The sequence below is a fragment of the Ischnura elegans genome, chromosome 1, assembly GCF_921293095.1.
Source record: "Ischnura elegans chromosome 1, ioIscEleg1.1, whole genome shotgun sequence".
NCBI lineage: Eukaryota > Metazoa > Arthropoda > Insecta > Odonata > Coenagrionidae > Ischnura > Ischnura elegans.
The window spans coordinates 132,680,294-132,707,711 of record NC_060246.1 but is presented as its reverse complement, the minus strand read 5'-3'; the positions used below and the strand labels follow the sequence as shown (position 1 = coordinate 132,707,711).

General features: G+C 39.7%; 1 protein-coding gene across 3 annotated transcripts in view; it reads left to right on the top strand.

The window, feature by feature from the left end:
- Positions 1-27,418, top strand: part of LOC124170267 (serine/threonine-protein kinase DCLK1) — a 282,836-nt gene that overhangs the window by 167,802 nt on the left and 87,616 nt on the right. For all 3 annotated transcript variants that reach the window (XM_046548995.1, XM_046549002.1, XM_046549007.1), the window contains one exon: positions 16,719-16,760. The gene's annotated coding sequence lies outside the window, so the exon portion shown is untranslated. The remainder of the gene's footprint in view (positions 1-16,718; positions 16,761-27,418) is intronic.

Below are 27,418 nucleotides of genomic sequence, written 5' to 3'. Positions count from 1 at the left end.
GCGGCGTCTTTCTTCTTCTTCTATCTGGTTAGTCGTCCGAATTTCTAAAATTTTATTCATTCGACAGTTACAAGTGTGTTGTCTCATAAATTTCAAGCGTAGTTACGATCGATGCGATTGCGTTGCAGTCAGCCGGAAGTATCGATGTTACGTTTGAACTACCGTGGTATTGGTCGCATGGCAGGAGGTGAGCGCCATACATATCCGTGGAGATAGTGTAGAGTTTAAAAAATTGAATTCAGTCACTTAAGGTATATCAATCTTCTCATTGTTATGATTTGAATTACGCCATGCTCCAAGGAACTAAAATCTCATAAGTATACTAATTCCTTCCGTGAGTCAGCAGTGCCTTGCTAAATACCGTCTTTCTTCTCCCCTTTTTCGCAAAAGAATTTTTTTTACAGAAAATAAATCTGTATTATCTATATTGTCACAGGCTCAATCTGGTGGAAGTTCATTTTATCGCAGATGAAAAGAAAAACTTTGTTACTTCAACCCCCTTCCACCTACCCTCTTCCTTACCCCATAACCTGAATGATATATAAAGATCATGTGATTGATTTTACTCTTTGTACCTGAAGAATGCGGTGGTGCGTCAAACTAGTTATGCCTGAACATAAATCGGTGGAATATGACAAAGTTTTTCTTTTCATTTACAATAAAATAAAGCTGATCTTTTTATTGGTTGTCTATGATGAAATGATCTATTTATTTATCAAGTTCTAAGAAGTTTTAAGCCTGAATCATATCTATCGTTGCTCGTGTTTGAAATTGGTGGTTTATCTCACTGATTCCCGACCAGGAAATGATAAAAGGCCTCTACGTGTGGACGAATAGCCAGTGAGCATAATTCAGATTTCTTTTATTGTTTTACTGTCGGTATCTTTTTATTAGGACGGAGAGATAAGGTTAAAGTCCTTTAATCCAGGTAAAGAAGAGCAGGTTGGTGAAGATAAGACCCGAAGCATGTATGTATGTACCACTGTTTGTTCTACATTGCTTGCAGACGAAGACTGGTGAGAACCCTCTTGCGTAGGAACTCGTTCTTTCCGTTTGAGGACCCGAACACCCTTGTTTGGCTTCCTCGCGCTTGTTTGCTGGAGGCAAACGCCGTGTTTTGTGTGATCTCCCAAACCTCTCATCTTCGTGCTTCGGTATTCTTCGGTCAGGGCCTCTCCCTCCGCTCCTCCCTCATGCTCCTCCGAACCCCCCGCCCCCGTCAAGTCCATCTACCGGCCCTCATTCATCATCGCCAATGGCCACCATGCGGCAGACCAGGAGCCGCTTCACGAATGCGGGCCCGTCTCTACTTATTTTTTTATTTCGGCCATTCTAGTACACCCGACAGTCTACCCGCTGCGGGAATTCATTCTTTACACTGTTTCAGGCCATTTGGTTGAAGTTTGGGAGACAACCATTTTCCCCTAGATCGCCCTTGATACACCGTACAATGGACACGCTTTGTTCTCTCTCACTTGTGCTCATGCTCTGTTTGTTGTTGTGCGGGACCTGTTTTTCATATTTTTCAGGATAAATACACTCGTTATATACTCGTACATATTATAAAGTCGTTTCATTTCTCAACATGCCTATGTATTAAAATCATGATTTAAGAATATAAATACTCTTATATATGAACATGTTTGCTCTAATTCGAGTGGTTTCGATATAACATGCAGTACAGATTTTGATGATATACCTCATCCAATTCGGTCGTATCAATGATTGTTTTGTGAGAGTTTTGTAATCACTTTTTGTATTAACAAAAAGTTTAATTACTATTTAACTGTACTGTGTTCCGTCGGTATCACTCTCCGTCACGGTGTTTCTTTTCTTTCTGGGTTCAACGGAACTTGGAACAGGTAATAGACTTGAGCCATTTTAAATTTGGTTTTTGTGCGTTATGGAGAAGGTGAAATGTTCGGAGAGGGAATGGGAACAGCAAGTGTAAGGCAAGTGCAAGGTAAAGGAAATTGCTATGTGAGATCAACAAGAAGGTGGATGGTATGGATCTTGTACCGAGGGCCGAAAGGGTAATGTATAGGATGGAAGGAAGGTTACTGGGAAAGGGAAGATGAGAACAGCGTTTATTAATTGGTTTACGAGAGTTTAGCCGCATGTCGAAATGAAGAATGATGTACCGTTGCTTACGAGCCTCCTGAGGGAATGAATTCAATTTATGAGTGTCTGCAGTTACATAGCTTTTCGTGTATTATTTATAACAACATTTACCTGTAAACGACTTCTCATTATTAGTTTGAGTTAGTGTGTATACGTTTGGTGTTTATTCAGCGCGGGAATATATATCACCTACATGACGCAACTCGAAATCCACACTTTAAATTATCAGAGAGGAGAATCGTTCTATAATAATAATATATTTATTCTGACAAATAAATCCTAAAATGTAGTATGAAACTCGGAAAGATAACATAACGTTGCCGCGGGCATGTCTTTATCTATCGGTCCTGTAATTTTTTTTCGATGATTATTCCTATTTAGTTGGCGCATAAGCGCCGAATTTACTTTTTTGCTCGCAGCCTTGTCATCCTGTTTCTTGATATCCTCAATTTATGTCTCAGCTTTTCTGCATTCTCGCCAACAAGCAAGTGAAAAGAAAAAAATCTTCATTCTTGTGCGCATGCGCCCAGCGCTATTACAATTTTTTTACTCTTGATTGTTATCCGTTTTTTTATCCTCGTATCCGCGGCACTTTTTTCCTCTCTTCCGCTGCCGCTTTCCTTTTGTCTGTTACACCGTTCGGTGTCCGCCTTCTCGTGTTTCGTGTTTTTGTTTCCATTTTTTTGCATCCGATTCGCCGTCTATGCGGCTGCGGAAAGCGATGGGAGAAATCCCCGCCTCTAGCTCCGTGATCGGCATTTGTTTAGGCCCCGGTAGGAAAATGGGACCAATGCCACCATCTTCTTTTCGCACAATTTCTTCCCAGGTGTTTTATTTCTAATGTCTGGAAATCTAAGTACCGCTTCTATTTCAATTGGAGGCTTTTTGCGTTGCAGCTAACAACTCGCTCATCCCTTCTATTTTTTTAATTTGCATCCTATGTTGGTAAACATGATTCATCGTGTTTTAATCGGCTGCAGGTTTTTTCTCCACGTGAAGGAATTTTTTTGCATAACCATTATTTAACGAAGCTTATTTTCATTGTCCAAGAGTTAGTATTGGGTTTCCCGCTTGTATTCCGGGAGTTTTTCAAACTAATAATTCTCACGTCTTCTACCTTTCTAATGGATTCTGCCTTTTGAATTTTTGATCTTACATCGTTGTTCTTACCCTGTAGTGCTCCTGATATGTCAGTTCTCGACTATATTATTTGAGCGTACAATCCTATCCACCGCGACCTGTTTCTAATCATCGTGGAATGTGGATAACTTAAGGATACGTAAAGGAAATACGTAGGATAAGTAAATGGGGAAAGGGAGGGGTGATAACAAACTCAATGGAAGAACGTACACTGGAGCAACTGGACGTACAGTGTGTCGTATGAAGATATAAACAGGATGTGAAGACCTTCTAATTATGGTAGCTATTTATAATTTTACTTGTATTTCAAGCTCCAGTGGAATAAAATCTACCGTTGGATAGCTTTAATTGATAGTAATGTAGTTTAATGTATTCCTTTGTTGTCGTAACAGTTATAAAATTTTTAATGATGCACTTGTGTTGTTACTGCCGGCTTAATTCAATTGCCCTCCTAATATTTTGGCTCTTCTAATGTAAATTTAAAAGTTTCTATTGGTAAATGTATTCCCCAGGTAGTGCATGTCGATTTTCCGAATGACTTGAAGTGGAGGAATGATAAAAACCTGTAACAAAGGAGTTTTCCTTAGGTCCTTATAAACTTATAATGTTAATAGAAAATAAATTTTCCACTTTTTCCCGAGACAGCTCTTATAAATTTTCCTAATGAATTGGTGAAGAGGCAAGATAAAAACCTATATCATAGAGTTTTCCTTCGCTCCTTTTTTAAGTGTTTTGGGCGTTTTACTCCAGGGACTTTGAAGTTGCCAGTATGTAGGTCGTGCTCGGTTTTTCTCACAAATGCAATACTTGATATAAATATGCAAGATTTCCGGCCGTCACCGGGTGCATTTGCCTCGGTGTAAATGTGATTAATTTCATTTGGATCCTCGCCAGCGTCCTGGATTTTTCTCTCCCTTTCTTCCCCCTCCGCGGTGTGCGGGGAAGGGGTTGTTAGTGGAATGGGTGCTCTCCTGTCTGAGTCGCTAGATTGTGACGCTTCCCCCGTCCAAATGCTGACGAAGCTCGTGATAAGGCACGTGCGCGATAGAAGGCCGACGGCGAGTTGTGTGTGTGTGTTCGAGTCGTAGGAGTGGATGTAGAAGGACAGACCATCTCGCCATACTGCGCCTTTAAATAGATTGCTCCCGCCAAAGTGCAAGAAACATATGCACTCATTCAAGGATATTATATCGCATTATTGTGATCATTTTCAGCAGTTCTCCAATCGTCAGTGTGTCCTTGAGTTAAAAAAATAATAACTCCCGCTGGCTATTTCTCAGTAAAATAATTTCCTTATTGAATTTTCCGCTTTACAGTGGGCCCAAAACGTCTTCAGTCCCTTTTACTGAGGCATGCATAATGTTCTCTCCGTAGATTGTGAGGCATGAAGTCATTCGCGCAGATCAGCTTGTGTGAAAAAAATAGAATGGACATTTAATCGGCTCGTATTCGTGGCTTTGTTGTCGAATTTTGTTTCCATGGTACATATTCCTCTGAGCCTCAGTACTTACATCCTTACACTAGGTGAAATACCTGATTGAAAACGGTCGCTATCTCTTATGTAGATTTCAAGGGATAGATCTGGACGTAGTTTTCGTCCGGGCCAGCAAGGCATATACATCCGGATTTATCGGAAGCGTCTCCCTTGATTTCGGTGCAAAATGAACCTCAGCTTTGGCTTACTATAGCCCTCTAATGAGGTATAAACATAATTTGCGTTTCTCGGCATACTTAATTTGTTATTCTATGCTAAATATTGGAAGTGACGATTAGGTTGGCGCACATATTTTCTATTCATGATATTTTTACTATTATTGTGCTTTATGTTTTTCTCTCTAAGGCAATAATCAGAGTTTCGCCGTGATGTCGGTGTTGCAAATCGATTACGTTCTTCTCATCGCTAAGCGCGAAGGAATAAATTAGCTCCCAGCGCTATTCACCGCGGAACATAACGTTGATAATGGATTGGTCTTAGAGTCCCGTATCCCATGCTATGATTATTATAATCGCTTCCCGTATCTGTACGTGGAGATGATGAGTTAGGAAGTTTACCGAGTTCCGTTCCACACAGATACGGGTTTGGGCGATTTTATGTAGGGATGAGTCGATTCCAAATGTCGATTCTCGATTCCACCGATTCTCGGGCACGGAATCGGAATAGAGAATCGATCGCCTAAAGTCGATTCCGATTCCATCGATTCCAGGAAGATAAATGTTTTGAGCATGGACTATAAGATTGGTGCATAAAGGCTGCCACACACCTTAGCGGCCGCGGTGTCAGCCTTGCCCGCGCGTAGGATACGCCCGGCACGCGGGTGCTGCGGCAAATATTGCCCTTCATCGAATACATCGGATCCAAAGTCGCGGAAAACATCGGATCTGGATCCGAAATTTTAAATAATAGCTTCAGTGAATGAAATAGAATCAGAGTGGAAAGAGTTCCGATTCTCTCTTCGAATGGCCGTCGTATGCGATTCTTGTCCTACTCGTGAACCGTTTTGTTTGAAAGCTCTCGCAGAGGTTACGAGTAGAATTTCAGCCGTGGCCAGGATTTTCAGCCAGAAAATAAAAAAGGAAAAATACGACTGGCACATAGTGTGACTCTTCCCAAGAGATTGAACAATCATCGGGAGAATCTCAGCGCCGTAGGATAATAACCACGTCAAAAGTAACTACGTCGCAGATTTCAGAAAACCACCCTCGGCCGTCCATCAGCCCGTGCCTCTGTTGTTTTTTTTTCGTTTCCGAAATCACACGGACCATAAATCATTGTCTTCTAAGGAAAATATCAAATCACACGAAAACAATTGAAGCGTGTTTCATCCCTACCTGGCCTCCCCAGCTGACCTTTTTGGCCTACCTGCTTCAATTCTCTGTTTCTAGACGAAAAATGCTAGGAGAGTGACTTTCTGGGCACGAAGATATCTTGATAGCTTCGACAATTAGATGAAATGTACGAGATTTAAAAAAGAATTAGACCAAACGAAACGCATTCCTGACGATATTTCTATTTATTTTTCAGCTCTAATTGATTGCCACTCAGTTTTCTACCTGCAATTCTACAATTAGATTTTACTGATATGTAACATTGTCCAAATAGCACAATTTTCAAAGAAACAAGCGCAGCATTAACACCCCTCAAACAATTAGAGACGGATTGGAAACGCCAACGGTGTAGGTTTATCACGTAGCGCGCCCGGCTTCGCTTTGAAGGCAACAACGTCACTGAAGCAAGATCTGACTTCTTCATCCTTGACTCCCTCATTTGTAGCCTTGTTGTTTGAAATACGGAGGGAGTGCATTCCTTCCTCTTCACATCTCCTTTACGTGCTCCTTCCCAGTGGCGTAGCCAGGGGCAGGGTCCGGACCCCCCCCCCCCCCCCCCCCGAAATATAAAAATACAATTATTGTCCTTCACAAAAGAAAACAAAATATTGAAAAATCAGGAATTTACTAAATTTTTCTTTAATAAATTAAGTTTTTTCGATTATAAAAAGTGTTAAAATTAGTTTAAAAACCCATTATTTAGTGCCCGGTTTTTTCAAAAATTTTCCCCCCTGGTTTTGGATCCCCCCGAACGAAATTCCTGGCTACGCCACTACTCCTTCCCCTCCACCTCTCCTTTACGCGCTTCTGCTGCCCACTCCTTCCTCATGCTGAGCAGTTGAGCACCTCTTCACACATGACGTTAATGCTGTTTTAAATACTGTTAATTGTGTTACTGATTGCGCAGTTGCAATTCAATTTAATGATACACCGATAAAAATGTCTTTCATTGTGTATAAACATTTCCACTGAGATAAGGAGAACCAATGAATGCCGTGTGCGTGCACTGTGGCATTAATTATCGCAAACAACTTGAAAGCCCTTAAAATAATTTTTAATTTATAAAAATATTTAAATGTGTATGAAAATCTAAAAAGCATTTCATTGATTGTATGTACTCAGAATAAACTTGAATAATGACTTTGTTTAATGGCAAGAATTTGAAAATGCATTTGGATTCGAAAATAACCGATTCGAAAAATCTGGCTCCAAAAATCCTGGATCCGTCCATCCCTAGTTATTTTATTCTATTCAATTCTTAAATTTTAATGACAGCAATGCTACAGATAAATCAAAATCCCACCTGTTAGAAGGAGTAAGAATCGATGGAATCGGAATCGAGAATCGGGAATCGATTTGAAGGAATCGGAATTGGAATCGGAATCGAAAAAAAGTGGAATCGACTCATCCCTAATTTTATGTATTCCTCCCCTTGCGTGATGCCGTGCTTTATTTTAGAGGTTACTAGCGGATAATTCCCCTTTCTCCGCATTCGATTGTGCCAATATATTTAATCTTGAACTTCGCGATGCGGACCTCGCTCTAGCTTCCTTTCATCTTCTCTCATACGATGTTCTTTGTGGTCTGTTTGTATCGCATCCTACGTGAATGGCGGAGAGAAATTTTTTGCGGTACCATGACGCTAAGTAACTCAATCCGTTAGGTGTCTTGGCCTTCGTGCATTTTTTAATACTCGCTGACTCTTTGGGAGTTGATGGGTCGATGAACTGCTATCGAAGGGAGATCTTATCGACAAGTCTTTTTCATTTTTTAATCTATTCAACTGTAGGTTGTAAAGTGGTCTCGCCTCTCCTTCATGTGTAGGTATCTGTTACCGAACGGTAACGTTGGTGGTTTTGAGTACTCTAGCGAGAAAAGCTAAGAATTATGGAATTATATCTCGTACAGATTCTTATCAGCATCGATGGGATTTTATTATCAAAATGTCCAAACTGGAGTTATGAATCAGTGCCTTTCTTGGCGATTACACCTAGTTAATGTATTTAATTCGCGGCCACAAATCCTTCTTTCATTTCAGCCACGTCTACTTCGCTGTTAAAACCATGAATGGTGAATTACCTTTCAGGCCACGGAAATACCCTAAAGAGAATCATTATCTCCCACAACCATTATGTCAGCAATGTTGAGATAGGTTTGATGCAGCTATCCATTCCTCCTTCGACGATTGTCTTCATCAGGCCGTCATGTCTCATGATGTGGCCGACTAACGCACTTCGTCATTACTCACTCGATCGATCCATTTTATCTTCATCATTCTTCGGCGCACTGCATTTAAAATGCCTCCACTCTTCACCTCTCTTGACACTCTTGGCTGTTGTTAGCGTCCCCGCCTCGCTATTCCGTAAAGATGCATGCTCCATATGTAGCATCTGATGAATTGAGAGCATAGGAATTTTTCATTTGTAAATGCCTAAATAATTATGTCTCAATTAACAAATCGGGTAGAAAAATAGTGGACCACAATCTGATGCTATCTCCCGGCCTGTTTGCGACCGACTCGGTGGGAGAGTTCTTTTCTAATCACATTCTCCGCGTCCTCGTCGCCGTCCGTCTCGATCCGAGCTGAGGAATTGGGACGCGATTTGCATCGCTGCCGGGTGGGCGTCTGTCTGCACGACGGGATCGCGACTCCCCACGTGGGCGATCATCACATCGGTGGGCTCGCCGTGGGAGGGCCTATCCCACCCTCCTACCATCCTGGAAAGCACGCTTGTCCCACTTGTATCACCTCGAACATTACCGAAGTGAAAGAGCTCCTTTTTTGCTGAATAATTACCTGGATTGAGATGAGGAAAAGTGTAATAATAGTGCTGGCGCAGCGTTTCAATTCTTGTTGACTCCCATTCTGGTGTTTCTGTGTATATATAAAAAATGTTCAGTAGAACGAGAATGACGTGTTGGTTAGATGATAGCTATTACGTCATATTATGAAAAAGCATCGGTATTACGTGTTACTACGCAGTTATTACATTAGTACTTAGGAGACTGCATGATGTAGGAAGTCCCTTCGATAAACGTAATAAAATGTCATCTCCATGAATATTTCAAAACATGCTCTTCACCTTGGTACTTTACTCCTTATTCATGATTTGGCTTCCATTTCGTATTATGCAAAATTTGAATGAGTAGGAATGGAAGCAGTAGTATCCGTGATTGACCCTTGCGGTGAATATTTTCATTGCATGGAAAAAGTTCAGATGAAGCTAGAATATAAATTCCGTTCTGCTACTTCCTGCCGAATTTTATTTTGCTCACTTAAATCACAATTCAGTCTCGAAAAGTAAATAATAATAAAAAACGCCACTTCTGTTGTAAAAATTGTTTGTAAGAAACTTTATTCTTTGAAATATTGGAGTACTGTGCTCGCTGGCTTGAAATATTCACGCACAGAAATTTCATCGTCGAAACGGTATATTTCGAATCATATTGACAGACATAAATAATATAAGTAACAGTCATAAAATATTTTTGTATCCAATTACTCAGCCTAGTCGAAACTTCCTTTAGTAATTTTATCCCAAAAACATATCGTAATATGGATTTTACCAAAAGAAACTGATTAAAAGTAATAAAGATAAGGTCTACAAAACCATTTTACGCGATTTTTACGAACCAAGTCCTTCTATAAGTACCTCATATACTTCTGTGCATGATAGCAAAAACTCTTCCCCTGCCGTACCCTATGTTAATATAGTGATGGAGAACCTGTTCACGTGTTTACTTGAATATCTGGGATAACTGACATCAGTGTTTTCCGTCATCATTTTTGGCGCGGCATACCAATTATTTTAATCCATCTTCGCTAACTTGGATTTTGACGAATTAATTTTCTCTCCTCGCAGCATACGATCTGGCGCGATACCTTGCCACATCGCGATTAGTCCCAGTGGCGCCGACTCCATTGGGCCGGAGGGGGCGCGAGCCCCCGTCAAAAATTCGTTATGGGTGTGAGGAAAAATATGTTAGGCTTGTTGATTTTCCCCGGAGTGTCCAGATATCGAGTTATCAGGGTTCTAATGTTGATCATATGACTCTTCTAAAATGCTTAAATACCTTAAAACTGGCTACTTATAAAATTTCCCTGGGCAAGATCCCCAGTTTGGGACCCCCAATATGTTTTGTTAGTCGGCATCCCTGATTAGCCCCTCTCTTAAGGTGTTTCAGAATTCGGCGCACGTTGGCGGAAAATATTTCGCTTGTGGTGGGTCCCAGGGAGTTATGACTTATGAAAGATTCCTCTTCGTTTAGAGCTCGTGGCGCCTCCGATCAGTATGATCATTTCTTGGCCTTTATGGGAACGCTATTCCAGCGGCTGACGGGTTTTTTGTCGTGTTGCCCAACAATTTTGGTGGCCCCGTGATCTCAGAGAAAGTTGATTCGTGAAATGTTGGGTCCTCTTGATTAAAACTCTGGAGTAATACCCCATATTATTGTCTCTTGCGGCTACTCCGTATAAAGACGGATTTTATTTTATGGCTTAGTTAACTCTAATATATAATCGTTACATAGTTTTACTTGATTTTAATATTATTACTTTATAATTTGAGGCATGCACTTAAGCGTCGAAAATTAAAATTACAGCCACAGCCGCTGGAGAAAGTATCTGTGGAAAACTTCAGCTCTGCACGGCTGTATGAATAAGGACTTATGTCATAGAATTAGGGTTTTCTCGACGTTTGATTTGCAGGAAAGTTCTCAGGTTTCCCGCTGGGTGTTGATTTGGGTGTATGGTCCCAAATTTAAAAGACCAAAGTCTGCCATCACATTCAGGGGGTAGGATTCTACTCCTGAAGACGATGGCAGACTTAGCCGTTGAAACGTTAGGACCATAAACCTAAATCAACGCCCGGTGAGAAACCCGACAATTCCTTGCGAGGGCTTTATGTATTGTACGTATGAATGCCCTGCAAGGGCTTTACAACTTAAACCAGCAATGTTATCATTGTGTAGTAGTAACTGATAACAATGTGTTTTCAGCTGACTCCGCGAGTTGGTGGCTTTTTCCTGAAATAACGGGGTTGCTGTTGTCTCAATTCTGAGTAGAGTGGCATCGCCCTCTCATTCTGACCTCAGGGAAAGGTCAAGTTTTGTCTTGCTGCGGATTTTAAAAATCTCTTTGGGGAAACTCGCTACGTTCTCAAAATTGTTTTTATATTTTGGTAGTAATTTTTATGGGCCTCTTAAACTTTGAAGGTCCCCAAACAAGTTTTTGCTTGCCAGTCTAATGAAAGCAAACGCCATTTCATCTTAATGACTTCGTTTTTTTTATTTGGCAAGTGATTAACATTATCGTGGAATGAATGAGGAAGTTCCAATAATAGACATTTAAGATAGTAGAATTGGCTCTGATGGAAGGATTAGTAGTGGTATTTTCCGGGAGGCCTTCTGCAATCTTTGCGTTTAATTTCTCTGTCTCCCGTCCAAATGTTTCCTTCCTCTTTGTTCGCCTCTTTTATCCGTTTTCCGAAGCGTAGAAATGGCAAAATATCGCATGTTGTTACGATTTGGAACTCTGTCGTCCAGATAGTGGTAGGATCTCATAGCCGTGTTTGCTCCCCTTATATTTTTGACCTGGGAGTACTTTCGGATCATCAATTTTATCAAGTACTAAAATTAGTCTAAATTGTCTTCAGTATACTCTTTGTATCCGGAAAATAATTTTTCCAACACATGCTAGTGGCTACTGATTATTACTGTTGACGTATTGGTGACGTTTTATGACTCCGGCCTTGGTGGCGGCGGAGTAAAGTCCTCGCCTGCCAAACAGGAGGTCGCGGATTCGGGTCCCGCCTGGGTAAGTTAACCGTATCCAGGGTATGGTTGCTTGTATACGTTAAACTGTTAACATGTTAATAACCCCGATGTAAAAGGCCGTATATATCTGATTTCGGTGGTATAGAAATAAATAAATGACCAGCGAAGACTAGAAGAAAAAGCCTTGGAGGGGAGAAAGCGATCTGAGAAAAGATAAAGTAATGCATAGATATGTATTTTTGTTTGTATATGGCGTTTTAAATTATTCTTAAGAGATTTCGACTTCTTATAAATTGTAAGGTAATATTTAATAACAGTACGCCTTTTTTCGGTCGGTCTGTTGGCGTCGAGCTTCTTTTATCCTAGACGTATTCATGTGCAGCCAAAACGAATATGATTGCAATCGCTGGTGCCAAGAAAAGTATGCAATTAAAATCATCTTGTGTTTCACGTTTCATAGTGAAAGTTACTGATCATTATGTGTATTTATGGCGTTCACGTGTTTGCATGAGACTGGCTAAATCAGACATAAAAATGAGGCTTTTTATGTTAGTGCTTGGATTTAAGCCCAAGTCCATTGAGAATTTATTTCCTGTGATAAATGCTCAATTTTTTTGGAAGTGCAGTTTCCAATCCCAATGTTCCTTAATGGGCATCCATGATAACAGATTTCTATCCGGAAATTCAGCGCTAGAACCCTGAGGACGAGCAATAATATCATGGAATGATACATCGGTGTTAAAAATTGGAAACTTACATTTAGTTGACTCTAGAAAACGCTTTCCATGAATGCTCCTTGCTAAGTTATTGCTCAATAAAAGGGAGTCTTCACATGAAATAAATAAATACATACTCGATGAATAAATAAATAAATCAATAATTTTTTAAATATATGCATTAGAAGTTGCGAATCGTCAAGAAAGATTTTGTGATGGCCAAATTGGCTGAATCATTTGGTGCGATGTTGGAGGTTTCTGGTTCGATTCCGGACTAGCAGTGCCGCTTTTTCTTGCACAGAGTTTGGCATGCTCTTCCAGGCCATACAAGCACTTGCCAAAGATAGCCTCGTGGCTAGATTACCTTGGCCTAAAATTTTTAAAGAGCTCAATAGAGTGGAACTTGGGATGAGGGATGAAAAATATGGCGGAACCATTTTTTTAGATAATTTCTAATTCTGCAAAGTAAATGCTTTCAGATCACGTATAATTTCAATATTTATCATTTTATTCTATTGGATTTATTTATTTTGGTCACTAATGTTGAGAAATAACGCCTCTTTGATTATGATGCGGAAGTGGAAATACTGCTCTTATTTGTTACAGCTCTGAGAGCCCTTACATTGTCTCCTTGTTTAAAGTGGGGCTGCTATAAAACATGCTATGTTACTATTTTCCTAACGCTTCTCATTGTTCCTGGCATGTATTTAAACGGGACATAACATGACGGGCGCCGTTTTTCGCGATGCAATAAGCAATCGGTCGTGCTATTGTTCAGTCTGGTGACGAACCGAAAGGTGTCATTGAACTTATTCCTTTGCTGTGACGTCAAAATTCTGTCATTGCGGGATCACAAAAATTCCCGAGGAGATAACCAGACTCATCGCTGCTTTGGATGGTTTGATAAGGTTCTATTGTAATCTCTGTTTTCTTATATTTTAGAATAATGCATTAGGCCTGTGGTATCTTCTAATTTATGCCACAATGTATGCCAAACTAATCTTTTTCTCCATTGTACTAGTTTCTGTATGCCCCGCTGTAATAGTCGACAGAGAAATTCAGTTTTCCACGTAGATCTAACCACAAGTGACGGTGGATTAATAAAAAGCATTACGTCATCTTCGTCCAAATTCGGAATGAACAAAGTGTGTGGAAACTCAAAAATCCCCGATGACATAAATAAGCTCCTTACGCACACGCCGATTTTTGTCTACCGGCAAAAGCCGGCCGATATTTCATCGGTTACGCGCTGCTTACACACACGCTGTAATTTAACCGGTAAAAGGATCGCTTGCTTGGTTTTCATTATTTTTCAGACTTTTTATCGGTATCACTTCGTGTTGTTCAGTTTGTTAGCTCCCATGCCCTCCAATTGTTCAATATTGGAATTTGGACAGCCGATATTTTACCGGTGGTCAAAAATCGGTGTACCTGCAAGGAGCCTAAGGCTCTTCTCTCCATTGTTCGGTGCAGATTCATTGATTGGCGCAAACGTTGGGGTCGAGACGCGTCGTGCATGGTAGTGAATGAATGAATGAATATTTTTATTATGCGCTTGGTAAAACGTATGAGAGCAAAAAAATAGAAAATACAGGAAATGTTCTACTCTCAATATATAACATTTTGACGAAAATATGGCAGTATGGATATTATTGGTAGGCTATCAAGTAGTAAATATTTAGACAAAAAAACGCAAAATATTTAATATTAGTAACACAACAATATAAGTTTTCACACATCATAAGGAACACACACATACATGTATAATGTTTGAGTGGAACCTGCCAAATATTTTTTGTTCGTGATAGAACGGTTCCACCACACCTCACGTGACTCAACCAGGTTTAACATTCGGAACCCTGTCAAACCAATTAAATTTTTCGATTGCTCGTCTGCAGCGGTGGTCGAAAGGCCGAGCGAAGTAGCGCATCGATGCGTCATTTTGGTTTTCATATTCAGGCGGCGCGATCGCCGTTCTCCTTTTCATCTCTTTCCCTCCCGGCGGAAGTTTTGATTGGGGTTCCCTGTCGAGTGGACGTCCGGCGGCACGCGTGCCTCATCCGAATTCCTCCACGATCCTCGCCTGCACTTCGCGCCGCGGCAAAACGCTTTCATGCGCCTCGATGGAGGCTCCTCGTTTTCCTTTGCCGCTTCTCCACCTTCCTATGTTCTTCTTCGTGCGTCACACTTTTTCTTTAGAAAACGGGTCACATTTTCTCACCTCTCTGTGTCATAATTAATACTCGTTTCTACTCACCACCTCAAAGGCACAAATTTAGAGGTGTATCTAAAAATAACGTAGTTTGTTGTCTCGCTAATTGTCTTTTTATTTTAATTGGCATTGTTTTATGATCTTAATAGTTTTTATTCAAAGTCCTGATATCACGTATGTGCTTTCGGAATATCGAAAGGGCAATTACTCTCCGTTATATTTAAGAGTCACACCCGTTCTTTGCGTGATATATTTGGCAATAAGTTACTCCCTTGCTCAGAAATTCATTCGTACATTTTGAAAATTTGATCGGTATTTACATTGATTTAAACAGGTAGTTAACCGATTCTATTTCAATAAGTTTAAATTAAAATTGCATGGGTTATGTATGCGTAAAATAACTGGATTACTCATGGAAAAAGGTTTATGATAACCTCATATAACAATTTTTCGTCTTTTAATTGCTTTTATTCCATGGTCAGACAGTTCAAAAGTGGGCCAAAATTGCTACAACATGTATCGACATTTTCGAGAATATCACATGTACCAATTATGAGGAATTGTCGAATATTTTTGGTTAATTCTTTTGGACTACTAAGGAATGGCTATGTAAGTATGTGATAGCATTATTTGGCTTGGAAGTTCGTATCTATTTTATTGTATTTTAGGTCTTCTTTTTCCACCAAAAAATAATCTCGTGTTCGAGGAACTGCCGTGGGCGCTTTTGAGCGCCATCTGGGTGGAGGGAGGATGATGCGATCCTCCACGCGACACTCGACATCAAGCCCACAGCTGTGCTGGCGATAATGAATTTCCATTGAATCACTCGCCTCGTTTCGTCCGCTCCTTCACGGTCTTTAGTGGGATCGACGCTTGACTCAAAGTCTCTCGATTTCCCGGTGAGCGGGACATGGTCGCCCGTATGCTTATCCCTCTTTATGGCGGCCGACGGCTAATGTCCTCGCATCAATCTTTCAGACTTGGGAGGAGAAGGACACGATTGATGGGGAGCATGAAACTCCTTGATGTTAATTACGTACGCGCTGCGGGAGGTGACGTTCACTTAATCTTTTTTTTCACGAGACTCCAGTCGGATCTCGATGCCATTTTGAGTCATCTAGAAGCCACATTTGCAAATTTGAATGTTATTTCTGTCTAGCATGTCATTCTGCGCCTAATATTCTCGCATACATCCTTGTTTAGTCAAAACAGTTGTTATCCCATTCAGTTCTTTTCGTTATTCAATTGCGTGCCCAGTGTGGGATGATGCCCTTCCTTTAATTTCACCCACTACTCAAAAGGTGTCATTATTCATGTAGGTTAAGGTCATCATTAATCATTGGTTTTGTCGTAGTTGCCTTTTTTTCCCTCATCATTTGGGGTTTATATTGTAAGTTAAGGTAGTAATTTAGGAATTTTCAGGTCCATTGTTGAAATCCAATCGTGCATTTATTCCACCAATGTCTTTGTCGTAATTTTAAGATCATTCGTGTCCGATTTGCATGTTTTTTGGCAATGCACAGCATTTAAATGTATGCATACAAAATTATATTGTAAAGTTAATGGAACGCAATTTTCATCACTCATTTTAGGAAGCCATACGATTTTCTTTTCGTAACGGTATTTTGGAAGAGTAATTTATGGCCATGCCATGTCTTTTACCTCGAATTCAGAATATATTGTATCAAAACATACATTTTATCTGCATGATTTCAGCTATTTACGATGAGTTGCGATGAAAACTACTTCATGGGTCATTTCAATATTTTTTATGGTTAGGGTAGAACGTAAAAATATAGAAATATGTAATTTTAATTATTTTAAAATATAAAATCAGTCTATTTCATTTGTTGGCCGATTTTTATAATTGAATTCAATAACGAGAAATTAATTTTTTTCTGATTTCGTGTCTCTATTTTGTTTTGCAGGTTCTAATGACGCAGTAATCCTGAAGACTTCGTCACCAGCCTGTAAGTGTCCTGTTTTCGCATCTCTTGTCTCGTCCCTAATCTTATGCTCTTCATTCTTCGTCGGGTGTGATTGTCACCCCATTGTCTTTCTCTGCATGGTCTTCAAATGTAGTCGCACTTGGTCATGTCGTCACGGTGGTGAAGGCCGCGGGAAAAAGTTTTGGCGCGCTGGGTCATGGACGTAAAGGAGTTTTCGTGGAGTCTTTTTTTGCGGCCATCAAAACGAACGCACGCAAAGGGAGCGAAATCTCTTGAATCTTATCAAGATACGACGATATAGTTCAAATATTTAAGCTCAAATTAACCATGAAGATTAAATAATACTTTCCGTAATCTTTAACTCTGGCCATTTCTGTGCCGGATTTCACACTCGTTGCATCACTGTGATAGAATCTTTTTGCTAACGAGAAGAGTAGTTTCTAGAGTCTTGTAGCCAAATTTAATGTTGTTACACACATTGTGCAAGTTGCTTCGAGGATTAGTGCATGAAAAGTTTTTAGTTAAAATGAAATATTTTTAATTGTGAAATCCGCTTATAGCTCTGTTACTTAGAAACACAAATTCACTTCGGTGGCCGGAGAGTTTAGAAAACTTCGTGTTCGTACATGTAGTTCAAATTTTTTTAGGTTCATTTAATTCCATCACTACTAAGCATATTACTATTTCATGGCGTTCCATTTTAATTATGAAATAACCTATAAATTTAGGGTTCCACTATTTCGCGAATAAAATTAAATGTTCGTGGCTACATATTTTGCATTTTTCTCAATTTTTAACATTCTTGGCTCTAATTACAATTTTATACGATTTTTTTATTGTTTGCTCCTTAAAACTACATTTGAAAGGTGAAAGAGATGATGAATAAGTGACGAAATTTAGCATTCGTCAAAATCACTGCTACCTGCCATTGTAATCCCTTTTAATTTACACGTTGTAAGGTTAATTTGTCCCATGTCCTAAGTTACTTCCTATATGGAATTTAGGACTTTTTTGCCTAGTAAATGAAATTTTAAGTAGATTAAATATTTTAGCAGCGATATTTATGTATAAAAACTATGACACATTCATTGCAATCGTTTTATTATTGGAAATGCCATGCCTGTTTCAATGGACCAAAGTAGCCCCGGTGTCAATGGTTATCTAAATCATAAAAACGTTTCATCCTCTATCTTAAAAAATGTGGCTCGAGTCAGGGAGACTACAAACAAGATATAATAAAATCTAAAAACCATGTGCTTGCCTTTATAAAATGTATCATACCTTGCATCAGTGCTATTCCTATATTTCGCTGAGCTAAGGAAAGCCTATATTTCATACATACTCACTCAAAATCTGATGATCTAATTTATGCCTATTATCTCTTGTCAATTAATCGAAAGAGTCTGGATTTGAATAAGAACCCTCATGTGGTTTAAGAGAACAGGAAAGCTGGTTAAATTGTGGGTTTGGACTGAAATATGTTAAATTCTGTCCTTCGACCGATTCCTGTCGACGATGCAACTCGATAATTGAAAAGGTTAATATAATATCAAATCTGCCCTCAACGGATTTTTCCTCGTTTCTCTCTCATGCACTCTGTGATTCAACCCCATGGATTCCTTTCATTTCACCTGTTTTTGTGTCCTCGCTATCGTTTATGGCTTTCAATGCGGCCGTTGCGTCAGGGGGAAGCTGGGGTGCGATATGAGTTGAGCGAGCGTCCGTTTGCGCTGCCTATCTGTTGGCTCAGCAGACGCATCCAAAGCTTCTCTCCCCGAGATCGGAATCTGCGATAAGCCGAGGTTATCTCACTCACTCCCCCCGCGGCCTGAAGTGCGCCCACTTTGGCGCCGTGCGTCATGTTTACCCCCTCCCTCTCCCTCTGCCCTCGCAAAAGGATTCTTTACTCTCCTAAGCCTCATTGAAACGGCCTCCATATCGCCTATCATTCTCCTCCCGGCATCCTCGTCTGTGTGCGTCTGATGATACGGTGCGCTCACAGTCAGCCTCTTGCACTGCTGATGATTCATCGACTCGAATCAAGAGCTTCGTGGTTGCAGGAAAGGCTGTCCTCCATCGGTGGATGTACAGTAGGGTGGGCCGAAAAAATGACTCGGGGTAAAATTTTCCGTTTGAGCTGAATTTTGCCACTTTTATTAGGGTCTCATATACGAATTTCTTTTTCAAAATCGGATATTATTAACCTCTGGCGCCCGAGCCCTGAACTTCAAGATTTGCGAAAATCAAGGCGGAATTTGGAGACAGTATGGAGAATAAATCACTGAAACGTAGTCCGTTTTGGCAATAACCACCTATTAATATAGCATTCAATATTATGTAGGCCAAGTTTAAAGTTTATCTAAACATTTTTATGGTATAACGATGGGGGGTGGGAATCATCAACAAATTTTGAGTGTTTGCAACCCGCGTATTAATCAAAATGTCTCCTTGCATGTGGCATCGCTTCATATTTTACCTTTTGGAAGTCGAATTTGCTATTAACTATTTTATCGAATACTACCCTTTTTAAAATGTCTCAATCATACTTAAGAGGGAAATAATTTCTATTACAGTCTAACCCCCACGGCGGCGTATGGCTTTGCGCAGTAGTCGATTTTGATAATGGAAGATCCTATTTGTCAAAAACCTGGTGTCAGAAGCGGAGGGGTAGCTCCAGCCGAATGATGTTTAAGATTTTCATTTGCATACAAATTATTTTTCGTATGTTTTCCATGAATTAATTGCCCCCAGCTTTTTGCCGCTGTCCCTTCCCTGATGGAGCTAATAGAGGGTTAGCGAGGAAAAGTCGTCTTAGTATATGCTTCCCCTCCACGTTGATTTGTTTTTTGCAGTAAAACTCGGGAATTCCTTTTGCAAGATGACCATTTTGCTTTCCATAATATCACTTTCTCCTCTGTTCCTTTCCTTTACTCCTCCCGCCTGTGATACCGGAAATCTTTACGAAGTGGTAATCATTTGTGGGAATAATGCTCACACCACACACTTACGCGCGGTGAAAAATTAGTCCCAAGAGCGGAATGCTTTTGCGACATTCATTCGTAATTTGTGATTTAACTTCACGTTCAAATCTGTATTCATTCGTGTATAATTCTAATTTTTAAAAGACTATTCCGAAGCCTGTTCCGCTCTTTCATCGTATCCGATTCTGCATTTCATCCTCTCATTTGTTACTCCCGTTGGTGCATACAATAGAGGATCATCCTCAACTCCCAAAATGTTTTATGTGGTGTCCGAAAAAGTGATCATGTAAATCAAGGAATTTCGTGTGAATCGTGCTTTTCTGTTTCTGCCATCACTTGCAAAATGTACGCTCGGCAATGACTTCCTAAGTTGAATTTCTGGAATTGATTAAATGCTAGGCATATACCGGGGGGTTATTATCATATTCCGGTCGTGCTGTTTATCTTCTTTTTTAGCTTTTTTTTGGTTGCCATGGGTTTGGTCACGCTTCAAATTTCCCCGACAATAGACTAGCAGTGGCATTCTTAGGAGAATTATCATGCTTCCCACGGCAGATACTAGCACCGCGCATTCGTCTGAGATGCGGGAAAACGATAAGAACTCGCGTAAAACCTTAGGGCCGCGTTAATGAGCATTTTTGGGAAGTTGATGTGGAGGAAGGGGAATTACCTCTGGTGTTGAATTCTGAAATGTCAAATTTTAGATGTGTTAGACTTTGCCAGCGGATTGCCCACGCCGAGTGAAGGTGCCTTTTACAGGGGTAAGGTATCCTTATTCTTCAACATATCATCCAAAACCTACAACCACAGTAACTAACGGGAGGGCGGTACTTGATGAAAGCTATAAATTGGAAGGTTGTTTCTAAACAAGGGTATTTCTTTCGTGTATTATTACTTCTGTTTTTTGTTTCCAATTTACTCTTAGTATTATCAGATACATCTCTCTGTGTTCTCTACGAACACAGTATTTAGTGACCTTTATGTCTTAGTCCTTTACTGTGTTTACTAAGATTTGGGCCGCCAATCTTTGACAATATTATGTAGGAAATTTAGGAGGAAGGCCTTAGGAACAGGAAGACCTTTATCTTTGTAATAATATCCGTGTGTAAGCAATTCAGACATAATAATTGAGAAGCAGTCATTTAACCTGATTATGATTGGTGAAAAATTTTGGACAGTTATTTTCAAATACTCTTTAGTATTTTTGGTGAAAAGTCCCACCGAATGAATCAAAAGGCTGATTTTCGTGTTACTTAGATGAATGACAAAGTGGCTTGTGTGTAAAGTTTTTGAACGTGAACAAATCGTTTCGGAAAAATGGGTAATATTATGTTTCGGAGTTGCAAGCTAAGTGTGTCATCTCGCTAAGTCTATTCCGTGCGTGAGGTTATAATGAAACGCTCGAGGAGCTCTTTTCCGGGCCAATCACGTGGTCCTGTCATTTTCCAAGTGGTTTTTTCTCGTGGAATTCTGTCTATCAAAGCAGCTCATCGGATTACGCGGTCATTCCGTGGATACCACCCGGAGGGAACGATGCCCTCACAACATCACTTTTCATTTCGACGCATTCTGTCGTGTTTTCTTGTGTCTACTTGGTGGAGTATGCGTATATCGGCTGCGTGAGTATTCCCAGAATGTATTTTTATTTCCATTCGCTGCTGTTTGTGATGGAATTTTCTAATGTTGCTTGAAAAGGTCACTCAATGCTGCAACGTCTTCATCCTCTCCATTTTGAAGAGCTTTGTCTATAATCCGATTAGAATCTATCTTACCCACGATTTTCGAAATTGAATCTAGAATGAATATGTCAAATAATTTTTTTTATCCGCTAAGTTACTTACGTGTATTTAGTGGTACTGTTTCTTCATTTTCAGATTACTAAAGTATAAATGTCTTCTAAAAACTATTTTAAGTCTAGTAAACTCTTTAATGAGGCCACCGGTTTTGATACATTGTATTATATATTAATCTGGTCATTTTTCTCCTAAAAATTTGGGAAATCTTCTGGAAGACTCGAAAATGATAGTGTATTGATACCAGTCTTTTTATCAAAAATAAAAATGTGGAAAAATAGCCTTTTATTCACCAGCATATGATTAAACCCATATGCTAACCATCTCGTGCCTGAAAGCTTTTGATATGTGGTAACTTCTTTCACTGAGTAACCTTTCCGGCTTAACTTATAATTCGTGGAACCACGATATAGAAAAAAAATTCAGTACGTTCCACACTGACGTTTTATAATCGACCCTTGTCTCGAATTTTTTGTCATTATCAGGGAATATAAACTAAATTCTTATCGGCGTTGGCCTGTATCTTAAATTTGACAGTGTTTCCGGGCTATTGTGATTGATGTTTTTTCCTCACTTGAAAATATGAGAAAATGTTGTGTAGGGAATACCCTTGAAAATTTCTGCTCCAAGAAAGACGATTAAAAGAGTCGTGCGTTATCAATAAGGAAAAATAGGACCGCGATAGAGTTTATGTAAGGTTTTCGCGTCAATTTTTTGGACTTTATATTGATGTGTCATGAGCGTTGGAGCAAGAATGACGGATAGAGGAAAAAATGTTTTATCAGCCAAAATGTTTCAGAAATTTTGCAACCAAAGAGTTTTCCAAAATTGAATATGGATTCGCAGGATCTGTTAAAAACAAAGTTTCACACGTCATTCCAATTTATTTTTATGAGTTGTCGGCGTGTCATTCGGTCTATCTCTTAGGCATTGACGTCTTTTATGTGCGCCTCGCCGTGATGTTAGCGCCTTTCTCGCGATCGTTTACTGCTGGAGGCTTTCTTTTATCTCGGCGGGCGAATTTGATCCTCAAGGTTTCCCCGCCTTTTCCTTCCTTTTTTTATTTTTGACAAGCTGAGTGAGATCTTTCGGGCTGAATCCAGGCAATTGCTTTTGGGCCATTGTTCCCCCCATTTCGCCTACAGATTCGCCGCCGGAATCACCCATCCCCCCAAGGGGTGGGTATGAAAGGCTTTGGACCGCTCCCTTATATTTTGGGAGTCAATATTTCTCCGGATGGTCCCTTGGGAGGCCTCGGAAGTCGCTTGTTTTCCTGGGGAGACAGTAGACTGACATGTGTTGCTGAGGCGGGTTTAAGAAGGGTTGCGAATTGGAGGGAAACTCCTCGTCCAATTAATGATCTAACGTTTTCACTCATGAAGTTCAGACAATATTTCCTTGAAATGCCCGTCGTTTTCTTGGAATTTAATAGGATGGGAATTTCTTGGAATATCTCAGTTTTTGGCTTATGATTGTTCAAGTCGCTTTTTACGATATTTGTACATTTTTTGATAGTGCTAATTTGCTGTAAGGTCTTAGGTACCTTTATCATCGGTTTACTCTGAGGCCAATTAATTATGTTCAAATTTAAAATCCAATGCCGCCGCCTGGGTTTGTGTTGAACGATTTCTACATCATTAGCTTTTTACTGTGATTAAATATGAACTTGTGGTTGGTTGTCTGCTATCAAGGCTTTCTCTTGAGGTTCAGCCTTTTCTTTGACTGACTTTAAGACTTAAAGACTGTTGCATATTACTGAATTTAGGGTTGTTTAATGGCTCTCATTATTCTAACCTTAATTAGGTTGATAAATGATTATGTTGTTTGCTTCAGAAATTGCAAAAGATATTGAGAGGGAAAGATATAAAGCAAATTTTAATTTGGAAAATTTTAAAATATTATCGCATTTATCATGTTCATCAGCCATTTGATGGAAAAATACTTCTAGGACTAATGATTGAGTAATTTGTCTAATAACTTATCAAAGTCTATCGTTTAAAATTCATTTCGGTAAATTTTACCTGAATTATTATTGCTGCTGTTATTTGGTAGTAATTGCAAAATAAATAGTCGTCATAAATTTTTAACTCTTGTCTTACGGATGGTGAGGCGGCATGATGACATCTATACCATAGTTTCAAGATATGATTAATCTTGAGTCTTGCTTGAAGAATTCAGCCGTTTCGTTTAAAGTGTGAAAAAGTAAATGCCGGCGTATTTGTTGTCCACTTTGGGTAATATAAGGAGGAGGCTGCGTCTTCGGGTAGGAAGTATTTTACGCAATTTTTATTATTTCTGGCTATCCGTTATTTTTTAATGCACTTCGGTTGTCGCTAGACTTTATTTATATGACAGTCGATTTTTATTTTCTGAATTTTTTGCATCAAGCTTACCATTTGAATAAAATTGTATTTGTTGAATTTTCTCATTTCATTGCAATACACGAGTGAAAGATGATCGTATTTTGTTGAATAGAGCAAAGTAAAGTAACCATATTGCTACCTTCATTGAATATGGCATATCAGACCATGCTTTAAAGTCTCGCTCTTGCTTGCGTTCCTTAAATGTCAAAGAAGCGCTCGATAAGTTCTTTTGAAGGGAAAGAGGGGGCGATTTTACCCTTGCGTACTCGGGCGTGGCCTTTGAAGAAGACCGTTTTCCCGCCTTTTTACTTTTCACGGACGGTCGGCCGGCGGGGTACCTTTCCTTATTGGCCATAAACTGAGCATCCCTCTTGTGATATTCATGAATGGTGAATGTATTACCGCGGTGCCGGGCATCATCAAAGGCTTTAAAAAATCGATTCATAAGCCTGTAGGAGACTAGAGGATTGTTACTACAGAGAGCTGACCCTCTACGCCGCTTTATTCTATGGGTCCCTATACGCCTCTTATTTATTTTAGAAAGGGAGACCGATGACTGGGGAAAGGATAAGTCACTGCGGCGTTTGTGAAAATGTTATAGCTCTCATTGATGGGTTGAGGTATAAGAATGGAATATTTTCGCCATCGAAGTGTCTAAAGTCGAAATTACTTTGTTAACTGCGGTGTATCCGTTGAATGTAAAAAAAAGTCATGCTCAGAATGTATAGCTTTCGATTGTGGCATTTTCATATTTTAAGAGCAGAGTAATGTTTATGGGCATTGTTATCATAGCAGAGGATCATATCATGCGGGTGATGTTTAAGTTCTTGCGATGCCTTTCAAAAATTCCTATTCAAGATCCTCTTTGTTGGGCGGAATAGCTTGTATATTTTTTAAATGTGTATGCTCAAGATCTGCAAGTTTTTTTTTCAAATTATTTGAATTGATTAAGCTAGACTTTATCTTTTACTGCACCGCTGAACATTGCCGACCAGCATTAATGAATCAATTCGCCAATGGAGATAAAGTCGTCCTCGATCAGTTCCATCGACGGCCTATGCCTCCATCGCATTGCCGTGACAAGAACCATCGAGAATGATTTCAATTCATCGAAGTATTTCTCCCCGCCACACGCCTATTGAAGCAGCTTACGAGGTAGTATGTAGATGAATTGATCAAGCGTAGCTTTCAATGAACTTGATGCAAAAGGGTGCCCATTTATCTTGCCCGAATGAAGCATTTAAGTTGCACATCCGTGTATCTCACGAAAAACATCCGAGCTCCGTGAAAATACATTCAAAACTCATAAATATTTTTTCGTGGATCAAGTTTCCCCAATTTGATTGCTATTTGTACTATTGGGCTAATTTGCGACAGTTGACAATGCGCTTTAATTCTCACGTCTTACCGTATTTTCCGATTTCCCTTTCCTTTCCCGATGTGGGCAACCTGATTTCAACTGATTTCATGCGATGGACGTGATGATCGTCATTCCATCGCATAGAATTCATCGGTTGCCGCATATGTAACCATTTCCAACGGGAAGCTGCTGGGAAAGAACTGTTCTAATGGCTTGTTCTTGATTCACGGTCCAAACATTATCGTTAACGGCGTCAGGAATGCTTTGTGATTTGACGCAGTGGGAAATATGAAGGCATGCTGAAAGTGTAATGAACGTAGCGAGTGCGTCGCATTTTATTATGTACGACTCCCACCCGTTTCACCGCTGTGCCGTGTCATTTTATTTCCCTTCCGAGAATGATGCCCGAGGGTTGAAACCTTTTGGGGACGTGAATTATGAAAGGGTATTTCATTATTTATATTCGAATTCATGACGTTTATTTATTTAAGGATGAATTTCTGGCCACCATCAAAATGTTTGCCCTGTATTTGATGTGAACGAACGTTCTCTCTCTTGCTATCCATCCATATTTCAAATATTCCTCTCCGCCATGTCGCTAACTCCGTCTCAATATTTTGATGCAGTATTATTTAGATTGCTTGTCTTAGGTTTTCGTATTTCTTGCTTGTCTTTTACAGTCTTTCTGGGTGTGCGTTGTCATCTTGCCTATCATTACCCCACATCACGCCTTCAATGCATTTCCAGCATTCGGCAATATCATTTCCCTCCTTCATATCATGCTTCACGCGTTTGAATTACTGAACAAAAATATGATCCGAGTATAGCAATTTACCAATTTAAATAACTCTTTAAATTACCACCATTCTTGAACGTGGGTTACTTCCAACAACTTCTTGTTTAGGGCTTTTTTCTGCAGGTGTGGATTTAACCTAGCGAAGGGAAACTTGTTTTCCCTGTCACCTCCTTGCTTATCCATTGGATTCGAAGAATAATTTTGTCTGCGTGTACAATTTATCATCACCAATGTTTTACCTCGATTGTCTCGTCGGAGTTTTTGACGTCATCTTTCAGTAAAATTACTCAACCTGAATGTCGTGAAAGTCACTATTTAATGTTTATTTTCTCAGTTTCAATTTTTTTCACTCATCTTTTCCTACATCCGAAGAAAATCAACAATCAAAAATGAACTTTTCGCCGATGAAAAGCTTTAGCATCGGGCGTGCTTAGTCATAGTTAATGATATTCTTTTTCATATTTTATTTTGATAAATTCTTTGTGCCAATGGAGTGTCCCCCTCCGTATTTCATGTGTTACCCGTTTTACCATATTGTTGGGAGAATATTGTTCCCGTATTGTATTCCTTATTAAAATAAAGTAACCCATATTCTCTAGGCCGTTATGGAAGTCATCTGATAAAAGCTGGCAGACTTTACCGTGGTTTATTCGTGTGTCAAGTGGCAGCGCTGATTCTCAAAGAAGCATTTAGTCATCTTCATCATCATTTACAGAATGAATTGTACCCTGATGGCTATGGCAGACCTCGTTTCAAAATCTTTACCGCTTTCTATCAACACCTTCGCCTGCCTGGAAACATACGGAGTCATCATCAAGCTCTTCTGACACTACGGAAAAATATTCACGGATAACGATTGTTAGTCATAACGCTCATGGTTTTCGGATTGCATTTTGTAATAAAATCTCATTAAAGTTCCGTTTTTACGGAAGTCGCAATGAATCGAGATTATATTTTGTCTTTCAATATATTTTCATTGCTCCCTGTCTTTGAAATTTTCAGGATATCCCAGTGCAACTTCATTATATTGAAAATGTTTCGCAGCGTAAGGCTGGTGTTCATTCCACTTCTAGTTCTTTTCGTCTCAAAATATCCCCTTGTTGGGATTATTTCCGTGATGAATGTTCATCTATGATCTCGATCTGATGTTAAGGGATTCAAGGTTTGCGAATTCAAAGAACGAGGCTTAAATACGTACTAACGACTGTTTACTCGAAGAAACAATCCTTGAGTCGTTATGTGCCAGTATGATAGAATGCGCCCACTTTTCGACCTAGTTTAGGAATGAGGACAAGCCAGGATGAGCTTCAATCTTGGTGGATTGGGGTTAATTTTGGAGTGCGCAAGAACGATTTATTCGGAGCAGTGCATTCATGTATGCACACT